The 27,939-nt window shown below is 39.2% G+C and overlaps 1 long non-coding RNA gene across 1 annotated transcript; it reads left to right on the top strand.

The window, feature by feature from the left end:
- Positions 1-7,888: 7,888 nt before the first annotated feature.
- On the top strand, positions 7,889-22,053 carry LOC148185507 (uncharacterized). Its single transcript, XR_015775810.1, has 3 exons — positions 7,889-7,965; positions 16,173-16,239; positions 21,442-22,053. It is a non-coding gene; the product is annotated as an uncharacterized LOC148185507 (long non-coding RNA).
- Positions 22,054-27,939: the final 5,886 nt, after the last annotated feature.

Genomic DNA, 27,939 nt, shown 5'->3' with positions numbered 1-27,939 from the left:
AACAATAGTCTATATTTAGACTATATTCCGACTTGTAGAGTATATAAAAGTCTCAAATATTCACGTTAATGTTAATTTGAAATGTTGAACAGTAAAAAAAAAATTTAAAAAAATCATAGCTAAACAATTTGTGTGGCCATTGAATGGCACTCACACAAGCTTATACCAAATTCTCATTGGAAGTGAAAGGTAAGATTTTCAGAGCATTTTAACCAGTCACTATACATCTGTGGTGCACATTTACTCATAATGGAGGTCTGTCTTTTGATGCACAGTGTTCTGTGTCCTGGTGCCTTCAGACTTTTGGGAAGACTGGACTGAGTTGTATCTGCAATAAACTAAAAAGTGATTTAAGTTGCCTACATTAGTGTGTCTTTGTTTTAATACACGTTTTAATGTAAAGAAGTGTGCTTTCTGCATTTTTGGTTTCTCTTGTGTTCCTGTGTTTTTTTTTTTTTTACTCCTCAGCTCCCTGCCTTCTGCTTAATGACCTCATTCCCCTCACCTGAGCTTCTCCACCATTTTCCTCACCTGCATTTTATCTCCTTACCCCAAAAGTTTGTACTGAAGTTGTGGTTTTAGTGATTTGCAAAAATACATAATGACAGCATTTTCTTTTGGTGACTGAACTGTCTCGCATGGTATACAAAGAATCTACCTGACTGGCTGAATGATGACACAGAAAATGAAATGAACTGAATTTCTTACACCATACACATTAGACCTGTCCTTCATACATACATCTCTCATTGTTTCATATTTGGAATGATAAATAATTCACCAGAAACGGAGACTAGTGTGAGGTCAGCAACTGCATTAAAAAAGTAGCAGATGCTCAAGTAAGCCTCGTTGCTCTTCCCTTTAGGCGGACCATATAATTGGAGCTACATTATGAACCTGACTTCACACTGCATACAGAATTCAGCTCATACGCGCACACACACACACACACACACACACACACACACACACACACACACAATTGAAAAAACAAAACACAACAAAAAAAAAAACAAAAAACAATAAGCACAAAACCCCCAAAAGTTCCAGTGACAGATATCTGTCTGGCTCTGTAATGAGCATCAGCAGACTTTGCTGCTACAAATTCTTTAAGGACTGCAAATCCTTTAAGAATTGAGAAGGAATCAATCACGCTGGAACTGAAACCAAACTCTGCACTTCTGAGGTTTCAAACCAACCAGCTATCTATTCTTACTGTATTTTGAGGCCAATTATTAAGAGTTTTGTTGGAATATGACACTGCTGCTTTTGGACTTAAATTAGTGTGCAGTAAATGTCCCTCTGGAGACTAATAATTAAGGATAAAGCTTTTTTGTCCAACATGTGAGGCTTTTCTAAGGATCCCCTAAAGGTGAAATTGTTATCTTGAGTGTAGAACATAATAACTTGTGCACATAATTTAATGCTCTTGTGAGAACAAAGCATTGATCTTGTGCACAAGAGATAACTATTTTGTGCACACAAGGCAATAACTAGTTCCTGCAACATAATAACTTGTCCCCACAAGATAATTTACTTTTGCCTGCATAATAATTTGCTCATTCTCACAAGATGATTATTTTTGTGCAAGTTATAATAACTTGCTCCCGCAAAATAATTCCTTGTTCCTGCAAGACATATATCTTGTTCCCAAGTAGCTTTCTCCCACAAGATAATCACTTGTATATGCAAGATAATTAACTTGTGCGCACATGATAATTTACTTGTTCCCGCACAAGAATCATTTTTGCACACGAGATAAATATCTGCTTCCAAGGACATAAAAACTTGTTCCCACAGCATAGTAGCTTGTTCCCACAAGATAACTAAGTTGTTCCAATGAGAATTAGTTTGGCCCCACAAGATAATCACTTAGGACAAAAGAAAATTAACTTGTTCCCACAACAATCCAACCAACCCACAGGATATTTACCTGTGCAGTAAAGATAACTATCTTGTTTCTACAGGATACAAATTTCAAATTTTGAGATTTAATGGACTCCATACAACACATAAAGTTTACTGGAACACAAGAAATCCCGAAGGTCTTTAACAGTCAAATAAAACTTGATCTCCTTGGACATTTGAAGCTTGAGAAGTTCTGAACATCCAGAAATAGAATGTGACCTATTTAGGGAGTGATGCAGAGATATGGATCCAAGATGGCTGTTACAAAGGGGATCCTGTAACTCTGTGACCAGGATGATACTTTGTCTTGGGGACTGGAGAGCAAGGAGGGGCAACAGAAGTGTTGAGTTATGAGCCTGCCATCTCTAGACCAACCTGCCTCCTCGTTTGCAATACCCTAATTAAATCACAAAGGCACACTTTGGATTTTTGAACTCCAACTCCAAATGGTTTCCTAATAGGAAGCCGTCCAGCTCTACGGGTCTGGGATAAGTGCAGTATTTGTCTTATCAGAGACGTACACATTTAAGGGCAATATTTGGATGGAAGGATGGAAACTTTTGACACAGTAAGGGATAGGAAAATATTTATCTTTTACTATCATAAATGTCTGGAACTGTGCTGAGATACTGCACAGTGTGAGTCATAACCCTGTGTTACTCTCCACCTTTGTTGCGGTATCTTTGCTTGTGTCAAACTAGACAACACTGGACAAACAACCAGAAAATACGGAGATATCCACACTGGCGGCCATGATAGGCTACTGCAAGACTATATGCGTTTTTTGTTTTGAGTTTTCCGTAGTTCACTTGCATTAATAAAAAAGGCCTTTTTCCCACCACAAAACCTAGGTAAACTTTATTTATATAGATACACTAACTTAACTTCACAATATTTCTTGAACAATGACCATCCCATTTCCCAACAACATGTTGGTCATGTTGACATCTTTGACACACATTGACATCTCCGTAGAAAAGGTACATGATCGTATCTTATGAACCAACTATGACCCGTTGATGATACAATAACAGCAGTTGTACCTTGAAGAACATGAATGTACCCCATCCTGTACCCTCTCTGACAGTGTAGTGTGGTAGTATTGGAGAGCACAGACAGCTTCTGGTGAAAACCAAAAAGAACCAGAGCCCTAATTGCTTGAAGCGCTCACTGTGTAGCAGCTCCATCTCTCTAACATTACTCTACAATTATTGACATCCCTACAGGTACTGTGTGTCAGTGTGTGCATTTTTGATGTATCCGTGTATGTAAGGATTACAAGAGTGAAAAAACTGAATTTCCCCATTGAGGGATAAATAATTAAAAAGATATTATTGTATCAATATTGATACAAGCTAAAAAAAAATATAGAAGCATAACAGACAGTTATGGCATGTCGGCCATACAAGATCATTCCAAAAGATAAGTAAGCACGGCGGCCAACCAAAAGCACATGACAGATTTTAAGGAAATAAAAAGAATATATATTTTGTGTGAGAGGCAAGAGAGATGAGCCAGAGATAAAGATAAATAGAGATATAGTTTGAAAGATGAGGAAAAGACAATGCAGGGTGATCTATGAAGGGATAGTCATGGCACAGCGGCCATTAAAGATAACCAAACAGACATGTCAACACGGTGGCCATGGTAGATAATCGAACAGATCAGTGGGCACAGCGGCCATGACAGATAATCAAACAGATCAGTGGGCACAGAGGTCATGACAGATAATCAGACACATCAGTCAGCACGGCACCCATGACAGATAATCAAACAGATCAGTCGGCACAGCGGCCATTAAAGATAACCAAACAGACATGCCAGCACGGCGGCCATGACAGATAATCAAACAGATCGGTTGGCACAGCGGCCATTAAAGATAACCAAACAGACATGTCAGCACGGCGGCCATGACAGATAATCAAACAGATCGGTTGGCACGGCGGCCATGACAGATAATCAAACAGATCGATCGGCACGGCGGCCATGACAGATAATCAAACAGATCGGTTGGCACGGCGGCCATGACAGATAATCAAACAGATCGATCGGCACGGCGGCCATGAAAGATAATCAAACAAATCAGTCAGCACAGTGGCCAACCAAAAACACAGCACAAACATGAAAAATGAAAATGGCACTTACTTTTTGTAGATCTTGCTGGGCGGCGATAGCTCAGTCTGTAGGGACTTGGCGCGGAAACTGGAGGATGGTGCCCTCGAGCAAGGCACCAAAGCTCTAACTGCTTGGAGCTCTGACTATGTGTCAGCTCCATCAGTCTAACATCTCTCTGCAACTAATGCATGTCTATAGGTCCTGTATGTGCATGTGTGCATGTGTGTGTGTGTATATAAATAATAATAACAATAGAGTGTAATTTCTACAATTATTGTATCATATAGATCTTAACTAATAGATCCAAGCAGATAGACAACAGAGATGAGCCAGAGATAAAGATAAATAGAGATATAGTTTGAAAGATGAGGAAAAGACAATGCAGGGTGATCTATGAAGGGATAGTCATGGCACAGCGGCCATTAAAGATAACCAAACAGACATGTCAACACGGTGGCCATGGTAGATAATCAAACAGATCAGTGGGCACAGCGGCCATGACAGATAATCAAACAGATCAGTGGGCACAGCGGTCATGACAGATAATCAGACACATCAGTCAGCACGGCACCCATGACAGATAATCAAACAGATCAGTCGGCACGGCGGCCATGACAGATAATCAAACAGATCAGTCGGCACAGCGGCCATTAAAGATAACCAAACAGACATGTCAGCACGGCGGCCATGACAGATAATCAAACAGATCGGTTGGCACGGCGGCCATGACAGATAATCAAACAGATCGATCGGCACGGCGGCCATGACAGATAATCAAACAGATCGGTTGGCACGGCGGCCATGACAGATAATCAAACAGATCGATCGGCACGGCGGCCATGAAAGATAATCAAACAAATCAGTCAGCACAGCGGCCAACCAAAAACACAGCACAAACATGAAAAATGAAAATGGCACTTACTTTTTGTAGATCTTGCTGGGCGGCGATAGCTCAGTCTGTAGGGACTTGGCGCGGAAACTGGAGGATGGTGCCCTCGAGCAAGGCACCAAAGCTCTAACTGCTTGGAGCTCTGACTATGTGTCAGCTCCATCAGTCTAACATCTCTCTGCAACTAATGCATGTCTATAGGTCCTGTATGTGCATGTGTGCATGTGTGTGTGTGTATATAAATAATAATAACAATAGAGTGTAATATTCAATTTCTACAATTATTGTATCATATAGATCTTAACTAATAGATCCAAGCAGATAGACAACAGATAGTCATGGCACGGTGGCCATGACAGATAATCAAACCAACCAAACATAACACAAATTGCCACCTCAGCATTATATCTGACATTTTTGTCAAACTTATTATTCTTATTCTATGACAACTTAACATTATGTGAGGTGTTTCATAAAAGTTATGTACTTTTGGACTTGTTATTTAGAAAACAAAAAACCTTTTATGTAATTTTTGCAGTCATGAATGCAAAACTTTGAGGCTTAATTACTAAAAACCGCTCACAACATATATAGAAACTCATAATACGAAGGTGGCAAACTGTGAATGACATATAATATCTCACAGCAGATAGAGAGGAGATATAGAGAGAGGTAAAACCAGAGATAAGGGATAGTTACAGAGATGAGAGATGGATAGTTAAGGCACGGCGGCCACATATAGATAAAGAGGGATGAGGAAAATAGAGGAATAGTTACAAAGATGAGAAATGTCATGGCACAGCGGCCATGATCAATAATCAAACAGATCGCACAGCTGTTTGATTATTGACATTAAGATAATAAAAATGGCCCTTACTATTTGTAGGTCTAGTTTGGCGGCAGTAACTCAGTCTGGTGTGGGATCCAGAGGGGGGCAGATTGAAGTCTAGAAGTCCAGCATGGACCATGTCACGGAGTGCAGACTGGGAGAAAGACAAAGAATAAGGAGATAAAGAGAGATAGTCATGGCACATGCCTATGTTTAAAATCAAGTGACGACAGCTTGAATAAATTTAGTAACTTAGTCGGATTTATTTATATTAATCAATGCATTAAAGTAATGCAAATAAATATTAGTTCACTATGAGGTGACCGTGGTAGGGTTGACACACAATGTTATATAAACTGTGCAGAGAAGCACCCCCCACCCAAGGTCTTGCCCCAACCAAGATTTGAACCTGGCACCTTCTTGTTACACTGCTAAACCCCACACCACCAGACCTACCTAAGAGTTTTAAGTATTGATTTAATAATACATATAAAGCCAAGTTGACATTAAATATAAACCTTATGTGTTTATTTGATTAGTATATTTTCACTTAAAATATAATACATAAACCTTATGTATTAGTTCAAGTCAAACAGAAAAGCAATCTGATCACATAGATTTAACTCAAATCTTTTAACTTGAGTTGAGTCTATTTATGTTGTCTTTCATTATCATTATAAATTAACTTTGATTTAATTGAATGTAGTTACATTTTACTTAAAAATTAAGCCTAATTTTTATTTGGGCCAAGAATCTCTTTTTTTGAGCAGGGACCTCATGTCAACCTCTTATGTCAAAATTACCACCCCTACATCATTGTTTTATAGAGCGCATTCAAACAGGATAAGCGATGGCTATGTTTTACCCAAATTTACTGACAACATAATACTAAATTTGTAACACAGTAAATGTATGAACATAATTCAAGGTTGATAATGAGGTTGATTTTTTTTCTCTCAAAATGAGACAACTGATAAAGAAGTACTTTTAAGACATTTATTGATATAACAAACAAAATGTCTATCTCAAAAGAAGAAAAAGTTACCTAAATGTATTTATACCTATACCTATATAGACCTATATACACCCTCCCCCCCCCACCACCACCACATCAGCTGAACACAAAAACAAAAAAGGGGGGGTATCAACTTAATAAATATCTGAAATAGATAAAAAAAAAAAAAAAAATTCCGAACAAAATTAAAAAACAAACAAACAAACAAACATATTCCATTACTTATTGTTTGGGTAGTAGCCTCCACTGCCAGACCACCCATGAGCTGGTTACAGGTGAGCTGACACTGTATGGGGAAGATTTTTTTAAGACATTTTAATACCAATTAAGGCCTTATTTTTAGATTAATTAATCCAATGCCTTTTAAGACTTTTCTTTCATGGCGCATCATGTCAATATGCACGTTCAGGAGCAGGTGCGACTATTGTTCCATTATGTTATATAGCCTCCTGTTTTTTTTTCTTCTTTTTTTTTTCGTTTTTTGTTAATGGCTGTTGTTTTCCTTTAAGGCAGAATTTATGCAGAGCTGTTGTTGTATTGCCTAGCATTAGATTGTAGCTATAGCTAATTAAGTGTCTGCAGCTTGCATTCTCACTTTTACTGAAAGTCAAATTTCAGTACTTACAGCCACTAGTCTGCCAATAATGGATTTGATCTACAGACTGAAAGAAAAAAACACATTAGTCCAAGATGTCTATTTAAAAAAAAAAAATAGAGAATTTCTGTGTCAGCCAAATGTACACTTTGTACACTTTTCTCAGTGTAAAATAACAATGAATTTCTGGCGTAATTTAAGTTCTCATGTTTTAATTAATTTAAATATCACTCATGGTTTTAAACGTAAATACAGAATCTTTGTGGTGTTATGGTGATTTGAACTATGTTATTCATTTTATCTTAATGGAGAAATGTTTTATTCCTAAACCAAAAAAAAATAATAATAAATAAATAAGCCCTCAATCTTTGCTGGAGGGATTTACATTTAACACTTTACTCTCTTGCTTTTACAAATAACAAAAAGCAACATATTTTCAGATTATTACAAAATTTTATCTGGTGAAACCCTGTGATGTGATATGATTGTGAATTTTTTGTTTGTCTGAAAAAAATAAAAACTACACTTACTCTTTGTAGATCTTGCAGGACGGCAGTAGCTAAACTGATGTGGCATGGAATCCGCCATCTCCAGCCATCTCCAGCCATCTGCAGGTTATAGATGATTTTTTTTTTTAAATTTAAGATCAGCATTCTTTAATGTATAAACAACAATTAATTAAATGAGTAGCATTCACTTAACACTTCATGACATCTATCTCAAATTATGACATCTATCCATGCAAAATTCCTGAAATACATATATATACGAAATATATATGTATACGGACAATATCCAGAAGCATATGTGACAGATGAGATATTTTCCAGATAAGGACATGTGACACGTGACATGTGAAAGATAGAATTGTATACTGCTGGATCTTTGAGACTAGCTGTAAGCTCCTTTGTTTTTGTAAGATCTTTGGGGTAAGGAACACCAAACCTTGTATTTCTAATAAATTATACTATAGATAAATATTAAAACATTAGCATCTTTGACAAATTAGTAAAATATTAAACATGTAATCCCTAACATGTTTGTGTAAAGATCTGTACTCGACCATAGATGATCTGATTTTTTGACCAGCTGAGACACTATTGCAGATCCGTGAATATGTCCATCAGATTTCTTTGTATCTGCAGTTGCTGGAAAATCTGTCGATGGTATTTTTCCGGATCTGCGATCTTTGTGGTATACAAATTTGGTATCCTAACAGATACGTCACAGACATCATATGTGCAAAACATCAAATTTATGGATCAGCTATGGATCAGATGTTCCAGGATACTCTCCAAAAATGTTATGGACATGTGACAGATCCAAAAACGTATATACTGTTAGATCTTTCCAGATACATGTCCTTTTTGTTCAGTGCAACTATGCGTGAAATGATGTTTTTTTTCCCCCCCTTTTGCCAAAGATCATCACACTTTAACAACATCCATCCACTCAGGGCGAGAGGAAAAGAGGAGGAGGAGGGGGGTGAAATGAAATTTAGGCTTTCAACAGCCTTTAGAAAGTTATTGCTTCCCAGAGAATTCGATGCCCTGAGTATTTACAGCTGGCTGTTATCATTTAATAACGGTCACTAGTTCGAAGCCTACAGGATCTGCTGGGAATATGATTACCAGGATTTTGTGTTTGATCCTGCTGTTGCCACTGTCATTTTGTATAAAAAGACATGGGGGGGCAAAAGTTTTTTTTGTAAGAGGACAAATAGTCATGGTAGCATACGATAAGCTCACAACGTGTTATACTGTCTGGTTTTCTAATGCCCTTTTCAAAGGACTCAATTTGCGAATCTTGTCGTGGACTGAAGAATTAGAGGGAAAATAAGATACCTGACAATTCTTTTGTGAGGCTTTCACCTCTTGTAAGGTCAGTGTTTGTACCTGGGCTTAAGAGAAAGGTCTGCTGCTAAATCGCTCTGGCCCTGTGGACGTAACTGTAATCACCCCTCCGTCAGAGCTAATCCTACCCCCCTCGGCTGAAAGTATCATTGAGGAGCCAAAATAACAAATGGACATGGATAAAAGTGAAATACAGAGATGCACTGTGATTGCACAGCCTTAATTGTGCACATGAACCAGCCAACATTTGTATGTGTGGCCCCAAATGGACTGAAAACAGGCCCCATCCACAGGTTCCATCAGGGCCCAATGCCAACTGCCCACATTGGTTATGCTAGGACTACCTGGATACCAAGTAGGCTAAGGGCCAAAATAGGTATCTTATCTGGGGACCACAGGTAAACCAACCTATGTGGGCAACTGCGGCTCCTTTTGCAGAGCAATATATGCCACCGGACAGCCAGATGGCACTTGCCACAGCAGAGTGATATGCAGACAGTCAATGTCAGTTCAGAACACGGCCAGACGGAATCTATCATGTCCACATGATTTGCCGCTGGACAACATCAGATTGGAACTTTGCCGGTAATGACATAATATAAAGAGCATGAAGGTCACTATAGGGTGGGCGAGTGGGTGGGAGAGGCAATGGATGGATCCAACAAACCCCAGACTTTAATGTGGGAGTGTATGTCTGAATGTGATGTTTGTTTTTCTACACCTAAAATGTAGACGCGGAAGTCAGCTGTGAAGCAGCAATATGTGACGACTTGAGATGAGAACGTGTTGGTAATTGGCATGGAGCCATTATTGAACCTGTGGATAAACACATAGGATCCAATTTTCAGCCCTTAACTACCCACATGGGGCCCCACCTGCAAAAATTGGCTGGGTAGTGTGTGTTTTAAATGAGGTGTACGACATGTACATCAATGTATGTGCATTTCCAAGAAAAAAGTAAATACATTTAAAATGCAGCATCAAGCAACGGCCAGGTGGTGAGGTGCATATTCAGTCTGGATTAACTCAAATACCTCAAGGTTTCTGGTATGCAATTTCAGTTTGAATTCAGGGCACATAAAAGCAGGCTGAATGGAAAGTGAATACAGTCTATCTCTAACCTCAGAGTGAGGGATTGAGGTTATAACCTGGACCTCCTTTGCAGCTGGTGGAGGTGGGAGGGAGGGATCTTTTAGTGAACTAAGCTGTTTGATTTCAGTCTGGGCAAAAAAAATCTGTCTCGACCTCCCGAGAAGCACAGGCCACTATTTGCAAGAAAAACATAATCAATATTCATATGAAACAAATATTAGGGACCTCTGCTTAAAATTGAGTTGTCTCAAAGCAACTCATCTTCTAACTGCATTTCCTGGTTCAGATGTAATGAGGGCACTCAACAAGAAAAATATGAGAAATACAAGAGATTTATCAAGTGTCTGACCCAGAGAGTGAACTGGAGCGCTGCAGTCCTGAGTCATTCCCGTCTCCTCCTTGGCCCCACTCTTGATAGCAGCAGCAGACAGTGACGGATTGGGGCTGTGACCCAGTGATGGACTTCCATTGCGGCTGTCCGGGGGGTCTCTCACTGAAGCCAGCCTGTTTGATTTCAGTCCCTGCTCCAGTTCAAGTCACCTCATGTTGGCCTCTAGGGTGGCAGGGAATTCAAATAGGCTGCAGTCTGTGCAATGCAGGATGTCGGATTCTAACAAGACAAGTGCCAGAATAAAGGTGTGTTACCTTGGCACATTATTTTGGAGCCAATACATTAAAACTTTGTTTCTTTTTCCGTTCTCTTCCCAACACAACGTGCAGTTTGGTTTAAGCCCAAAAAACACTTTGTTATGGTAAGGATGGAATCATGGTTTGGCTTGACATACCTGGTTTTGTGGGCACCTTCCTGGCACGAAATGCAGTGATATCTCTGTGAGAAAAAAAACAAATCACTTTTCAATGTCTACAATGGAAAAGCAGCAATGTTGCAGTAAACAGCTGCTTTTTGTGGCAATACTCTAGCAGAGAATGCAGCCATGTCACAGCAAAAACCATCCACTTTTTGTCGGCATTATCCTGGCTGGAAATGTTGCAATGTTGCATAAAAAACAAGTGTTTTTTGTGGTACTATCCTGGCTGGAAATGCAGAGATGCTGCAGTAAAATCAATCGCTTTTTGTAGCACTGACCTAGCTGGAAACGCATCCTTTTTGTGGTAAAAAAAAAAATATAACTGCTTTATGCAGAACTACCTCGGCTGGAGGAAGGCGCGAAATGCAGAGATGTTGTGGTAAAAATCAATCTCTTGCCCAGGAATTAAAATGAAATGCAGCAATTTTGAGGGTATAAAAGCTGTGTCAGTTGGAAATGCAATGATGTTATGATACTGTGGCAACATTCAAAATACAACAGAAAAAAAGGAAACACAAGTTGATCTCGTGTTTAGTTTTTTGTATTTTTCTGGAAATTGAATAATTTTAGACAGGCCTTCTTCCAACTTCTGATAACAGACAGTAGTCCATCTCAATATTCTTCCCTATCTGTGGCCCTAGTGGGTCACGTATTTTTTAAAAAGTCTCACTTCAGAGCTGGGCACTGTAGTTTTTAGTCAACACTACTCAAGCCACATTAAATGCAACTTGTTTGGGACTATTTTAAGCTGCAGATCAATACATTTTTGGTTCTCCAGTGAGTATTTTTGGCAGCATAAATGTACTACAATGCCCCTGTTCCTGGTAATAAACGGATGTGGCCCAGTACAACAGTGACTTATGTGTTTTTAATAGTTTCTGGACAACAGTTGGGCTCTATGGCACAGAGGAATAAGCTAAAACTTTGGCTACACTTCAATCAATTGTACAGGCAGTTCATTGTTTGCTCCGGTCTTTTTCATGGGATTTGTTGGCAATAAAGTGCAATACTATGAATAAAATGTACAATAGAATATAGAATATTGCCAGGTGTATTATTTTATAATTACCCTGGTGACCCCTCAAGGCTCAAATGTCAACTCAAACTTATTTTGTGTTTTTGCACATATGAGATTATACTCTATAATTGCGATGATAATTGCAGATTAATAGAGAAATGTATAAGCACAGTTGGATGACTTGAAAACACAACACAGTATGGGTGTGTGAAGTAAAGTGAAAGTGGGTTTGGCTCTTAAAGGTCCATGACCCCCTCCTGATTCACTTCAACAAGCACTGCACTCACATTTCATCTACAGACAAACTGTTTGGTCTCCAAAAGGCTTTTGGAGAGATTACATATCTTTCCTTTCATAAAGATGCCATTAGTGTCTGGGGAGTAATGGGAGCTACTAATTTGATAGTCTGACCTTAAGCTATTCATCAGCTCAGAGGGAAGAGAAGAATAGATGATGCGGGAGATCACATTATAATTTGGCTACAGGATCCAATAGTCTAATGACAGCATTAACTCAAACAGCTGCAAAGAAAATGTTTGGAGATGCAGAGAACAAAAGCCTGGTGTAGCGACGCTGAGCATGGTAGGCAAATCAGTCTGATAGTCCAGCTTCTCAGCAGGGAGCAAATATAATATTCACACAATTCCATAAACAGGGAGACGTCCTTGTCATTGTTTTTGCTTGGCCCTCGAGCAGCTCTTAAAAGTCACAGTAAAGAATGATAATTGTTTCTCCAGAGAATGGGCTGAGGGGAGCAAAACTGGATTCTTTTTTTCTGTTTTTTAATGCCGCCATAATACACCAAGGTTGTTCCCGTTTAAATTAAAAACAACACAAGACGGGAGTTAGAGTTTAAGAGGGGGGTAATTTTAACACTTAGGCAAACTGCTAGCACAGGTGTTCTCACAGAGAGGTCAGGCTGATGAAGTGGTTACAAATCTGGACACGCATCTGAGCAAATAAATGAATAATTGAGGGCAGTTATCCAATTCCCCCCTTGTTTGGATCCTTGGGACATTTTTGCAGCATTAAGACTTAAACAGGGCCAACATGCAAATGAGGTGAGAGCGTGGCAATGGCTGGGAGATGTGAGACAATGTCAGGAGGCCGTTAAAGGACTATTCTGGTGTTTTTGGCAAATCTTAGCAAAGCTTTTTGGTCTATTTCAGACCAGCTGTACCACTAAGAGGGCTCTAGGGGATCAACCTCTAATCCCAGTGGAATCCATACACTTAACTTGGCATAATGCATGCTCAGCTAGCCAACTCAGGATAAGTTTGGCATTACAAGCCCAATAAAAAGGGGACATTCACTAACCACTGCAGCCAAACAAAGTTCTTTCACCAATTAGCAGTCATGGACTGACTTTGAACACACAAGATGTTAATACTCTAGGACTCATTGGCATTGCCATTTCTGCAAATCATGAATATGTAACATTTGCACGTTTCATATAAATGTTTCAAAAGTGCCGTAGTATATGAGCTGACTTTGTCACTGGGTGGATGCAATGGTGGATGGTGTGGCCAAGCTGCAGACCACTGTTCAAGAAAAACAACAAAATTGATAGTTTTATATCAAGTCCTTGCTGCATCCTCCAGCAGTTTTTTAACCACCTAACATTGGTGTATTTCACAACCTGTTGCTGTGTTTCCACCGGGAAGAGTGCCACAAAAAGTGGTTGTTGTTTTAACCAAAGCATTGCTGCGTCTGAAAGTGGCTTTTTATACATTGAGCAAGGGTGTTTTTTTCATATCTTTTGTTTGCAGAACTGTACAAGTAGGTTGGAGTAGGACTAATATCCAGGTTTCGGGCTACAACAGACCCCACCTGGTGTGGTTCTTCCTCTTGGCTAGACAAGAACCCAGATTGGCTCTGCCTATGTTCATACAGCAGACTTTAATTTATAATAACTCACGATGATTAAAGATGACTTTTGTGTTTTAAGCGATATGTATGCATCTGCAGTGTGATTTGGATTGTGAACTCAAGGCAAACTGCATTCATTGAAGCAAACATCTTAAGGCAGGAATACTTTGAAAGATGGTCAGTGCCATAAAAAGATAAAAAAAAATTATATACACAGTGTAAAATAATTATGTTGATGCTTGATGTACTCAGCACACACCATTACTGTCCTTTTACATGCCTTGAGTTAAATGACATCTATGACCACAAATCCAGTTGATTTTATTGGAAGAATTCCCTTTAGTGTACACTTCTCCTACCTAATTTTTCTGAAAACGTCAACATGTTATCAATACATGTATGTATTGAATGTATGAAATGTATTGTGCAACTGATTCTACATATTTCCAGAGAATGATACCATTTGTGTTATCTCTCCCATCGGTATGGTTCATCCAATCCACAAATCCACTGCTGATTTCCTCTTTGCTGGTGTCCAATTACAGCAATAGATTATGTGTCCTTCTGCAATGTGCAGACCAGGCCAGAGTGCTCTCAGAGGGCTCTGAGACACTCGTATGGCCGTCTATCATTACTGATAGCTTCCATCGAGGCCACCTCTCCCTGCCCACTGCCAACCCCTGCGTGATGAATCTGTACCCTTTTAAAGCATCATTTGAACGCTGTTGGCCATGCCTCACATCCTCTTGACCCCGGCGGGTCAGGACCCCCGTTTGGTCAGCAAGCTCTTCCCTTTGCATTTGTGTGATCTTGGGAGACATGCAGCGGGGAGACACAGGGGACTGATAGATGTACTGCACGGAGGGAGTAATGTATTGTGGTCCTTGCAGGCAACAGAGATGAGGTTTAAATGATCTAGCACGTGGTGGTTTGTAATCTCACTGATCAGATTTGCTGGGGATCCTCTTCCCTACTGCCATCTATATATGGGGAAGTAATGGAGTCTACCACAAGTGAACACAAGAGCTGTACTCCATCAAGAGCCCTCCAACTCAATGCATCCTATCTCAAAGTGCTGATCTCAAACCAGCCACTGACATACAGAAAAGACAAGAGAGCTTGTGTTCACTGCAGCCAAAAACTTCTTCACATTTCTTTGTTAAATACAGACAAATGTTGTTTTGGGGCCCATGATAAAGGGCAGGCCATTCGAGTACACTGTTTGTATGCAAACCTAGGAGAAGTTATGCACCAGGATTTTGTATAAAGCCTTCATAGTCACATAATGTGTATGTAACCCATTTTATAACTATAACCATAACCCATTTTATTATGAAGGCTGTGATCGTGTGACCAAACGATGGAAGAATTAGTATATAGAGTAAAATTCATCAGGTTGGGCTGGTGGATGTGTCAAACAAACACAGGACTTTCCCCTAGGAGACCAGTGTTCATGTCCTGAGTGAAACCAATGGAGTAATATGTGGGTGCTAATTCATTAGGTATGATAAGAATTTTAATTTATTTTATTTGCATTTTTGTAAAATATCATATAAGTTGTTATATGAGGACATGTTATAAAGTTATGTTTCATTCAAAAATCAAAAATACAGATTTTTCCATTATCCCTTACTTGTGGTGCTATTCATCATATTCTTACAGTAAATCAGCTATTTTTTAATGTTTCAATGATGTGTTCATTGCTTGTCAGCTGTTTCAATATAGGCTGCATTTTGAGCTGCTGCTGTTTTAAAAGTAGAGCCTCTATATTATATTTAGGTTTAGGTTTTGAACATTAGATTTTCTTTTTGTGTGCTGTGTGCAAGCATTTGTGGATAAAGATCCCTAATCAAAAAGATAAAATGAAAACATTTTAGAATTTTGTGCATATTCTGTGAACACATCAATTGAGGTGATGGCATGTTTCATGTATTAATTGTGTTCATAGTTTTGACAATGTGACTACAGATTGGACAAAATTATATAAGCAACTGAAAAAAACACAATTAAATCAAGTGTTACGTATTTTACAGATAAAATGCACATTACATTAATTGCACACATTCCATGATGACTCACCTACATCCAGCAGAATTCTCTTTATCTGTACTTGTACTTGATGGTACACTGGAAAACATACGAGTGGTTGACCTTTTCCTTGTTATCTGTGGCATTTGCAGGTCCCTACTTCAGGCTCTCTCCCGACACATAGGCAAGAGCTGACAAAATAATGTACATCTAAACATCGTAAGTATATTGTCAAACATTTACCCCGTTGCTCGCCGCCACTTATTCTAATTACATACTTTGCAACAGTGCAATTTTCTGGAGAGGCTGTTATGGTGACAAGTGAGGAGCGCCGCATTCACGGGCTTCCATTCTGTCCTTAGCATTCTGTAAAGCCCCTCGGAGGAGGGTACTTCCTTTGTATAGTAAACAAGACTTCAGCAGATTATGCTATGAAGCTATGAGGCTATGGGCTATTCTGCGGTTAGAGGTCCTCAGAAACGGGGCACGTTCACCAAATCCTGAAACAGCTGCTGACATTTTATAAGCCTAATGGCAAAAAATGTGGATATCGTTTAATGTGATGTACACTATGTAGATGGTTACAAAACAACTGTGAGCTAAACTCTAAAGCATCTGTTTGTTTCCTTTGGGGATAGTAAGTGGTATGCTGGTGTACATGAAAGATGAGTTTTATCAGAGGGCTTACTAAAAGATGATTTAAAAAAAGATGCATTCTGTAAAAGGGCACTGTATGAATATTACTGGAGGCATGGGTGGATTGTGAGACAATAGGCCCCTGGGTACAGACATGCAGAGTCATTTTGCCTCTCTTAGTGGTCATTTTTTGCTTCCTTAAAGATGCTTTGTGTCTCTTTGTAGGCAGTTTAAGTCTCTTTATAGTTGCTTTGTGTCTTTTTGTTATCAGTTTGTCTCTTTTCAGTCATTTTGTTTTGCTTTGAAGTAATTTTCTGTCTCTTTGTAGTCATTTTTTGTCCATCTGTAGTTGCTTTGTGTCTCTTTGTGGTTATCTTGTGTGTCTTTTGGTCATATGAGTGAGGAGTACTTTGCATCTCTTCACAGTCACGCTCTTCCTCGTTATGGTTATTTGTATGTAATTCCTTTGCACATTTTTCTTTTTCTTTTTTTCTGTCATTTTAACTCTTTGTAGTTGTTTCACATCTCGTTGATGTTTATTTCCTTGTAGTCATCTTGAGCCTGGTTGGTAGGCTTCTCTGCGAGTGACATTTTGCAGGTGATAGCCTCAGGGCCCCTTACACGTCTTGACCCCGGGCCTGTTCCCCTGTAGACCCGTTCAGTTATCCATTTATATGAGGAGGGGTTAATAACCTGTGGCGCACAACAACATTTTTTGATGTTACAATTTCATATAGTGCAGTAAACTAGTTTCCACTGGCAATCCAAACCTGATTGCTATAGAAATCATTAAAGCCAGCATGTCTTCTGAAGGGTTTCAAGCTTTCCTCATATAAAGAGGATAAACATTTTTTTTTTGTTTTGCTCATGATCTTTTAGCCGTCTACATTTTAATCCAGATTTCCCTCAAAAGGATACATATGAAGAAAATGAAACAAACGCTTAATGTGCAGCCCTTTTGGCTGCAGCCAGATTGTAACAGAAGAAGCGTGTCAATTTAGTCAAGTATTTTCCAAATCCCTTGTTTAGGGTGGTTTTTTGAATAATAAGCAAGACACGAGCTGATTACACTTTTACTGTTGGAGGTCAGAGGACCAAGGCCATGTTGGACAAATCCCAGAGCTTTACTGCTGACATTTGATTAAGCCAAATGGAAAACAGTATGGACATCGTCGAATCTGACAGTCGCAGTTTAACTCCAGGGAGCTTGTTTATGACCCGTCTGTCTTTTCCACATTTTTAATCACAATCCGATTGGACTCGTCTGTATCCCCCCTCATATGTTATGCAACCGAGTTTAATTATGATGTCATGCAGTTTGTTTGTCTCCCCTTTCATCCAGGCCAAGGAAATAAGAAAAAGAAAAAGTAGGAATAAGATAAGACAAGACAACGTGACCAGAACAATAACATAACAACTGTGTCTACACAGTGTGGTTTCTCCTCTCCTGCTGAGAAAAGGGGCTCAAACAAAAGGAAGCACACATACAGTCAGATCCCTCACAGTAAAATAGTTCAGCAAAAATAGCACCACTCCTCTTCTTCTCTTCCAAATACTTCTGAGCTCTGTCACACTTATCCTGTGACCCTGAAAGCCGAGCTCAGGCTTTGAAGCACCGCAAATGGCGCAATCCGCTCCTAATGACACCATCCGATAGTCCATTGAACATTTTTTTGTGTTGAACTTATTGCAACTGTCCGCTTCTCTCCTTGGAATTCCTTTGCCAGTGTGGTTTTATCAGTTGTGTTTTATGTTTCCACGGGGCTGATTTCTATCATAAAAAGATGGCGTTATCTGGCGCTGCTGTCTGCTTCAGTTGGAGGGCAACAGCCGGGAGAAATTTAGCAGAAATCGATGAGTAGCTTCCCATTATTCTTTTATTTTATCACACAGAAAATTGCATGATTTAGCTGCTAAAATGACTAAATTAATCACAATGGTGACTTGTTCCACAGCTGTGAAAATGCATTCATTCCAATTAATTTTAACTGTTTGGTGTATCTCCAAATCCCTTAAATCTTTACAAACTAAGCTAGGGTTATATAAGTCAATAAACCACACTAACTGTTAAAGTGTTGAAATTTTGTCATAAAGAAAATTAAAAATTGGCTTTTTTCACCAGATTTTACAAAACAACAACACAACATTCATTCTTCTGATGCAACTTCAAAAAAACCCTAGCCTTCATAGTCACACTAGCTATTATGGGTTTTTTAATTTAGATCAATATATATACAGGGTTATGCAATGATCTACTAAATACTACATTCACACTGCATGTAAGGTAAGGTAACATAAGGTGATGATGGGAGAGACAGAATTGCAAGCTGTCTGCTGCAAAACAAATGTATGCTCTAGTTGGTTAGTTACAGTCTAAAGCTGGGACATTGTATAAAATGTCCATTAATAACAGAACTCAGTGATTTGTACATCCTTTTAAACATGTCTTCAACTGAAAGCAGAAATTCCAGCGGTATTATGTTGATATACTACATTTGCAATGTATGTAAGTTAAAATAAAGTCCTGACATGATGTTGAGGAAGACAGAAGCCGTAACATCCTGCTGCAAATGGAACGGATGTTCTTGCTATAATGGTTCATGTTTGAGATCTATTTAAATAAAATCATGCGAACAACGACCTCCTATGGCTGTCTGCAGGAGGTCCTTTCTTAAAGGGTTAATTCCAGATATTCACATAGAGAGCATTCATCTAAGAAGAAATTCCACAAAGGGAGATGTAGGTAGAAAGACAAAAGATACTCTAAATACACAGATATGAGATTTCAATCTGTCTTTCATAGTGTGAAGAGAAAGAGCGTGGATCTAAATCACATGTTTTGTTAACATAACCTTGTTTTTACATATGGAAATCCACAAGGCAAGCGCCATAGGGAAAGATTAATATCATGATAAAGTCAATTGCGCCTGGCTATGTTTGTGCCAGACCACGTCTCTCACCTTGACTCTGCATATCAGCTGCAAAACCAACACAATTTCCCATCTTTTTATGAGGTTGCCGCAAACAATTTGAGACCCCCTCAACCTCTATGCTGTATTTCACCGCTTCCCCTTGCTGAATAAAATCAGCTCTGCCTATATGCATCCTTGGAATTTACTCAAACTCACTCCAGGCAAATATCATAGCATATTCCTGTATTTTTTCCCTTCCCCTTAAACACTGCATTACAGTCAGGCTGTAAAATAGGACACAACTTCGAGTTTCTCAATTTGGTCCTGTGAGACTTTGTTCCTTTTTAGCAGTATTTGAAAGTACACCATCCTCCCCTTTCCCGAAAAACACTGTCAACGCAGTCATCATGCTTTTGTTCCTCGCTCCTGACAATCAACACCAAGGTTTCTGATCTGTTATTCCTTTCTATTCTGCTGCATTCCCCAAAAGCCCTCAAGCATGATAAATAAATGATCAAAATGTGAGCAGCACAAACTGTTGACGCAGATCACCGCTTGGATTATTGAGTTTGATAAGAAGGCTAAAGCTTTAATCAAGAGGTTTATTTCTGTCCATAGACTAATGCAAACCTTGATGATGAAACCCGAAGGGATAGGTAACGGCATTCCAGAGATTGATTTCTTTTTGAGTTTGTGACACTGTATCGAAGGACATTCGGTTTTTGAAGCCAAACATACGAGTCTTGGTAACAGACGCAAGCTTGTGACCGAAATATCACCGGAGCCGACACTCCCAGCATGCCTCAAGTGAGAATCACCAGCAGAGCTCAGTAGCCTCGAATCCATGTATGCAAATATGCACTTTTAACAAAACAATAAAAAAAAAAGATAAAAAACCATGAGAACAAACAGTAAGCACAGTTTTCATTTTCAAGCAAGAGCTTTTGTGATTCTTGGTCAGATGTGTTTGGATATATACATATATATATATGTGTGTGTGTGTGTGTTTGTGTGGAGGTCTTCTCCAGAGGTGTAAACAATATTCATACCAGGCGAGCTCCCACATTCTTGCTTGTTTGACTATTTTGCTGTTAGGAGTTGACTCAGAAAGATTTTTCAGTTCATTAGCCAGTTCTTCCCTACACTACATCTAATGGTTAGCATGCATAATTGCTTGTATTTTTCAAGGAGGCAACGATGTATCCCCTTGCAAATAGAAGCCAATACAAAGCTTCATGTTAACAGTTCAACTTGTAAATAGTGAGTCCTTTTTTTATCTTTAGATTCCTGAATCTTTTATTATCAAAAACATCAAAATCCATTGCAACTGCTATTCATCCAGTTACATTTCAACACTGGGGGGGGGGCACACCTAATAAAGGGTTTTGTGGGTTCTCCACTAGGAAGATGTGGGCATCAAATATTTATTTTTTTGCACAAATGTGTGCCTTTTCTGCAATAATTTATGGTGAGAATGTATCAAATTAGTCAAAATAAAAGTCCTTCTCTACTGTCATGTTTTATTTCATCATACCCACATGCAGCAGTTCATATAGTATGAATAAGTGCTTTATGAATTATATTACTAACCTAACATAAAGTTATGAAGGTTAGGTTTAGGCAAGTAAAGACAAGAATCTTGATTGGGCTGTGACGGCCTCTCTAAAAGTTTTGGCTTTGTTTTTTTGGTTGACTTTTGGGATGAATTCAACATTTACTCGTAACACTCGTAAGTTAGACCTGCAGTGTTTAAGGGTGAAGTGCAGGAAGTACTGGACCTGCTAATGACTCCAAACTAGTTAGACCACGGAAAGTTTTTATTTGAACAAATATGTTTTAATTCTGTCAACCTATTCTGACTTGTCTGTTGCAGGGCGCCCTGACCAAAACAGTCAGACACTGACCCCGACAGCGGCCAGCCAAAGTTCTGCTCACGAGGGAAAGAGACTTAACTGGAGAAATCACTTTGAACAAAAAAACTAACTTGCACACAGGCCTCTACAGCACCGCTCCACTCTTGATAAGTTGCTATACGAATTTAATTGAAGAGATAAATCACATGAAATGTATAAAATGGCAATGTGCCTGCACCAGTTCACAGAAGTATGCAATTAAAATTAAGTGAAAGTCATCCATTTTCCCCAGTCACTGCAACTTTTTTTTTTTTTTTTGAACATCAACAATATCCTCTTCAAAATACACTTATTTTCAGCTGCAAAACCAATGTTTTTTTGTTGCTGTATTTTTAAAGGGACGATCCACCCATTCTAACAAAAATGTCAATTTATTCCTCACGGGGTACCACTCAGCATAAGACAGTTGCAACCTTTCCCAAACCTCTCTGGGACTACCTGCATGTTAAATCGACACAGTTGTTTTAAAATTAGCTCATTATCAAGAAGCTTCAGGAGTTCAAAACAAGTTCATCATCCGAATCAGCTTTGTTGGAAAAATCTAAAACACACAGAACAAGGAGTACTCTAGGAGAGGTTTGGGAAAGGAACAAACTTTGTCAATTAAACAAAATAACTCCTGTGATGCCATCAGGGCGGAAATTTGTTGACAACTGGCTTTTTCTAACACTTTATTTCCTGCATTCTGGTGAATTTTTATGCACCAATTTGTGACTTTTTGCATCACTTTATGATGTAAATGTCTTTGATTTGTCAAAATAAAATTGTCTTTAGTTTTAGTTGTTATTGGATGGGGGGGGGGTACAAATCATGCGTAAATTATTGGTTGCAATGTATGCTTTAAGTGTTTTAGATTTTGTGTAGCTATTGATTTCTGTTTGTTTCTGTATTTTCTCAATGTTAATTATTGTCAAAAAGTATTGCAGCTCTTTGTGGAATTCAGAAATGCATAACCACAAAAAATGACAAAACTTTTTTTTTTAAAAATAATAAATATAAACCTCCACAGACTTAAATATAGCCATTTAGTTCAAGAATGTCCAGCGAACCAGATAGACAGGAGACTTTATCATACAGACAGTAAAAAATTCTATTTCACAAAAACGTCAATACCCGAGTCACCGTCTGGAGTAAAAACTCCATCAGGCATCGCTCCAACGTAAGGAAACATTCCAGGTGGAGTTAAAGTAAGGCTACAGTTATATAAAATGGCAACATAGCGTGATACCGCAAAACATGTCCACACATTTTTCTCTCCCTGTCTGCCGTTATTTGCCAGTGACTGAACAAAATGTCAGAACAGTCCACCTGGAGAGCGGCAGGCAGATGGAGAGGAGTCTCTGCTGGAACTCAAAGCTCCTGACAGCATGGGAGTTCAGAAGGCTTGCACAAAACGCCTAAAGGGAACTGAACAGAAGCCCAAAAAATCTACACATCACAACTAAGGTATCCACAATGAAGTGCATTTATGTGGAAGAGGAAAGCGCGGTCAGAGGTCTGAAGACAGCTGAGTGTGTTTTGAGTGGGTTTTCTATCCTTGATTATACCAGACACAGAGAGTTGGGAAACAAAGACATGAAAGGTGTGACCTGCTAGACAGTGCGGTGTGTAAGGTATGGCCAGAGTTTAAAACAGTCAAAATAATCTAATATTATCAAAGGACTGTGGGGAAGTAACAGTTTCGCCATATATATTGAGCATGCTATCCAGCTAGCTGCAGCCCATCCTGTCTTACAATATCACACACACCTTGAGGCAATAGTCAGTCAGTGTCATCCAGTCTGTCCTCAATCAAACATTAGACAACAAATAAATAGACCTGACCCAAGGGCTTCTCAATAGGATTGGGCTATTGGCCGAATATTTTAGGGATTTTTGTCATTTTATTTTGCCTATTCAATAAGAGACAGATGCTGCTCAGCTGGCAGTGAGAAACAGCGAATTGGAAACAATGGATTTTGAACACTATGAGCTAAAAAAAAAGATTGCAGTTTCCTATAGGGATGTTTTTTTAAGTGCAAAGAAGATGCTGTATATTTTGTTTAAAGATGCAGACGCTAAAGGATGTAAAAGGACACGATGACCTATTTGGATTGTGGTTCTCACAGATTTGTGAACTGAGGATATTGGAAAGTCCCTTGGGATACCAGTGGCAGCTAAAATATTCACTATCCGATAGCTCGTACCATTAATGCTATATGAGCAAATGCATTTTACATGTTGTTTCCAAACTCCTGCAGCAGTGTGTGGATGCTCCTCTTGAAATTATACGGCATATATTTGCATTTTCTTACACTGTTGTAGAAATTGTTAGCATAGCATATGTGCTGCAGATTTTTTTATTGTTTCTGGCTCAGTTAATAGCCTCTTTGAAATGATGGATGAAAACGCCACCTGCTGAGGAGCATTATAACATTTTCCTTCATAGGTTGTCCAAGCCTGAATCTCTCTAATGAAAATGTGGATGCATGGCTATAACTTCTCATCTGCTTTACATGTTCAAAAGGAATCCGCCCCCATAAGCCTGATCCTGTTCTTGTTGTTGTGGTATTATCTACTCTTTGTTGGTGTGCTGGCAGGCATGGATGTTTTTGGTTTTTTTTCCAATTACGTACAGTGGAGGGAAGTCTGTGGGGGCTCGGGTCAAGTTCTGTAGGTTTCTAGCCCTTAAGGGCTTGTTATGGATCTCAAACTCATCTCTGTGAGCTGACTTAACTCCTGCGGTCGACACAGTTTCGACCTTTCCATCTAAGAGCACTTCTTTTATGGGACATCGCGGGTGCAGAAGGGTGGGGGTATTATTCCTATTTATTTTTTCACCAGCACTGCATTTATGTTGACAGTTAATTTAAGCGGATCAAGGTGTCCAGTTGCCTTGTCTAAAGCAAAGGCTTAGTATGACAAATAGCAGGGCAGTAAACTCCAAAGTCTATCTCTTCAGCTGCACTGCCCACTCTCTGTCTGCTAAGATTAACCTTTCTGGCTCTGGTGACATGGTTTCGATTATTTCCATAGTCGGCCTTGGCGCAGCGTAAGCAAAGAGCGCAGCCTGGATTCGCAGGATCCTGACAAACATCCCCATTTCAATTTAGAAAAGAGACCAAAGACTGAAGAGTGGAGAGAGAGAGGCTGAGAGAGGGAAGATAACTGCTGCCATGTTCAGGAGCAGTTCTGCGGATCAATTAGGACTGCTTTATGTCTTCTCTCCTTACCCAAAGGGATAGGACTGGATTTGGCATTTCTAAAGCACACGCGGTATAATGAAGCCGTGGCAGGTACAGGTTTGAACTTTGGAACATTTATAGAATGGTTATTGTCTTTGCTAATTTGTGTCACTTAGAGTGTGAGATCAACTGAGGTCAAAAATAAAAGCAAAAGCATTTGCTGGGATCTCCTCAATACACCGAGCCCTGGAACCGGACAAATCTGTGAGCTCATGTTGTATTTGCTCTGTCATATGAGTCTGGTACCTATCCCATTCACTGATTTCCAGCTTGGCCAAGTCCAATCAGGACTGTTTATCTAGTATTAAGCCTGTTTGAGATGATGACTGACAACTTGAGGAGCTTTCCTCATTTACACAAAATATGTGGTGACAACATTTTTAGCTAACAAACTCTTAAGGCAGGACACAAATGTTCGAATCTTAGGATACCAGAGGAATGGCCTTTTTTATGGTTAGTGCTTGTGGCCTTTGCTGGTTGGACTGGTTAGGTTTGGGCAACAACAGTGGGATAAGTTTGGGCGAGCCAATCAGAGGCAGAGTAAGGAAGAGTAAGGCGAGCCGATCCTTCACTATCCTAGGATTCACAAATTTGCGCAAGGAACAAGCAGCGGCCCACGACCTGACGATCAAGCCAGAGTGGTCCTTCGGTCAGTTTACAAAAAACTAAAATCTTAAGAAGAAAAAAACAAACAAAACATAACAACAGACATCTTGCCACACTAAAAGTGTGTCTGTGCAATTGGCCTTTGCTCGATCTGAACAAATCATTTGCGGCAAACACTTTTGTCGAAAAAATAACGAAACCTAAGGTTAAAATAGCTGTTTTAATAAATGTTTTACCCCAAAACAGTTTGTACTAACCAGATCATGTAGAAAAAAACCAAAAAAAAAACAACAATAAATTCTTTGCTTCTCAGCGTATCTAGGAAGCTATGAATAACTCAACTGAGACCAACTGTCATACAACAAAAAAATCTGTGACTGAAATGCAGGCTGTTTACACTGAGCAGAAAGGAAAAGACAGGATAAGCTTTAAATGTAAAAGGTTTAGTTAAATAGCATGTGCAGCACCCATCCTTTGTCAATTTTGGTAACACTTTATATATAACAAATGCTATATATAAAGATTCCATTTTCATTTTATTTTTGGAAAATAAATCATCAAAGAAATTCAACTTGAGCTTTTTACTTTTCTATGATTTATGGCATTATAACTATTATTCTGCACAAAAGATCTGTTTGAGTTCTCCCTTCTTTCAACCATGATTGTGCTGTTTGATTTGCTGGTGATTTATATATTGAAATGAAAAATGAGGCCATAGTAAGGAAACTGACAGGAGCAAAAAAAGACACCCATAACTTGCTTGGATTTATGTTATCATTTTTTTGTATTTGATTAGGCTATTTTTGCAATAAAATATAAAAGTTTACAAATGAGGTGGCGTGTTTTGTCAAATGTACATACATAATGAGAATAGCTCTGGGAAATGACCCTTAGCTTTCAGAAAATGTGGTTCCCTGAGCAGTAGTTAAATAGCCAAGTGCTCCACTGGGGCAAAACAACCAAGATTTATGTGCTGAACTGAAACTTTCTGTTGCTGTAAAATTCTCAAGTCGGATGGCACTCATAATGATGCCATTTCTGCACACTGTGGTTGGATTTTATTTGTGTTTAATCACATAACTCAAATGACTGGGTGGTTGTGCATATTTTCAGCGTTCACTTGTAACCTAGATGCCTTTGCTAATTTACTGAAAACTTCAAATATGACAAGTGAAAACCCCTAAATGAACATGTATTTTAGAATACTGCCTTTCTTTGCATGTGAGTGGTGAAAGGACAAACCTATAAGCCGCCCACACTCTTATTTAGACTCAAACCTAACAATCATCCACAAAATCAACCACCTAATCACTAGCTCTCAGCTTTGGCCTTGATTTTTATGGGAAACAAAAGTGCTCTCTCACTCTGTGGCCTCCTCCTTTCCAGTGTTTTATACATGGTGCCAGCATAATCAGTTTGCAGTCCACTCCAGCCAGAGGTAATTAGGAGGAATGTAATCGGGGCTGTATTGCGCAGCTTTGAAGGCTCCTTGCTGAGCTCGGAGGGGACGAACCACTGAATCAGCATGCCACTGCCACTATATAATGCCATATTATGTCTTCATAATGGGAACACTTGGGGAAGAAGTGAAGTGAGGTGAATGCTTGGTGTTGACAAAAACATAAGGTGTGGGAGATCCTCACACAGCATCATTTGATAGTGATGCAAATTATTTTCGCAGTAGTGGAACTCTAATGATTTCCATGTCGTTATCCCTGCGTGTTATCAGTGTTCTGGCAAACAGCTTGTGAAAGCTAAAATTATGTTTCAACAATGACATAAAAAAGTATTTTGTTATATTTAATCATTAATGCCAAAGACAGAAAAGTAAAATAATAATAATTTTTAAAAATAAATAGAAAATAACAGGAAGTTAATATGCATGGTTTGTAAGCTCCCACATGTCCTCACACAGGCCAGGCACATTATATTTGGAGGATGACACAAGTAAATGATGATAATGACAAATGCTGCCCTTGGCTACAGTTAATATATTCCAATTGTAATTAATAAGCAGGGAACATGCTGTGTAGATGATCATATGTTAAAGACCTAGAAGAATGTTTCACTGCTTTGTCAGCAATGGTGAGCATTCTGCGTGCAGTTTAATGAACTCACTCTTTTTGATGTCATGTAATTGGATGGCAGTATATTTAAAGTCCGACACAAGACGACCACACGCTGCTGCTTTATGTTCCGCCCGTGCCATTTTTGGTGCAGCATGAACACAGTGCTGCAGATGTAGCATCTGCTCCTTGGGTGGGTGTTTGTCTTTCTTTGTAAAAAGCCTGAATGTGCTGTTTCAAATTAACCGATCAGCTGTCTAATCCTTCACTGAAATGGTTGCACTTCAAAGGCTCTGGCTTTCTATGCGGGCCCGTTCTCAGACTGCATTGCGTGCTGTCAGCGGGGGTGCTCCTCTGCACTGCGAGAGCTGCTTCCCTTCTGGCCTTTTAGAACTTTTAGTCCACTTTCAAAACTGTGAAGCAGCAAATGCCTCATGCTGACCTCTGAATATCTGGGCCACCACTCGGATGGTTTGACCCTTCAAATCATATTTGTGTGGAAAACTCCGTGCCTTTACCTCACATCCTCCTGACTAATTCCCCAGGGTTTCTTCCTTTGCCT

Source organism: Plectropomus leopardus, chromosome 24, assembly GCF_026936395.1.
Source record: "Plectropomus leopardus strain MGB_pleo_1.0 chromosome 24, ASM2693639v1, whole genome shotgun sequence".
NCBI lineage: Eukaryota > Metazoa > Chordata > Actinopteri > Perciformes > Serranidae > Plectropomus > Plectropomus leopardus.
The sequence above is the reverse complement of the archived record's forward strand: the minus strand, read 5'-3'. Positions and strand labels throughout refer to the sequence as shown.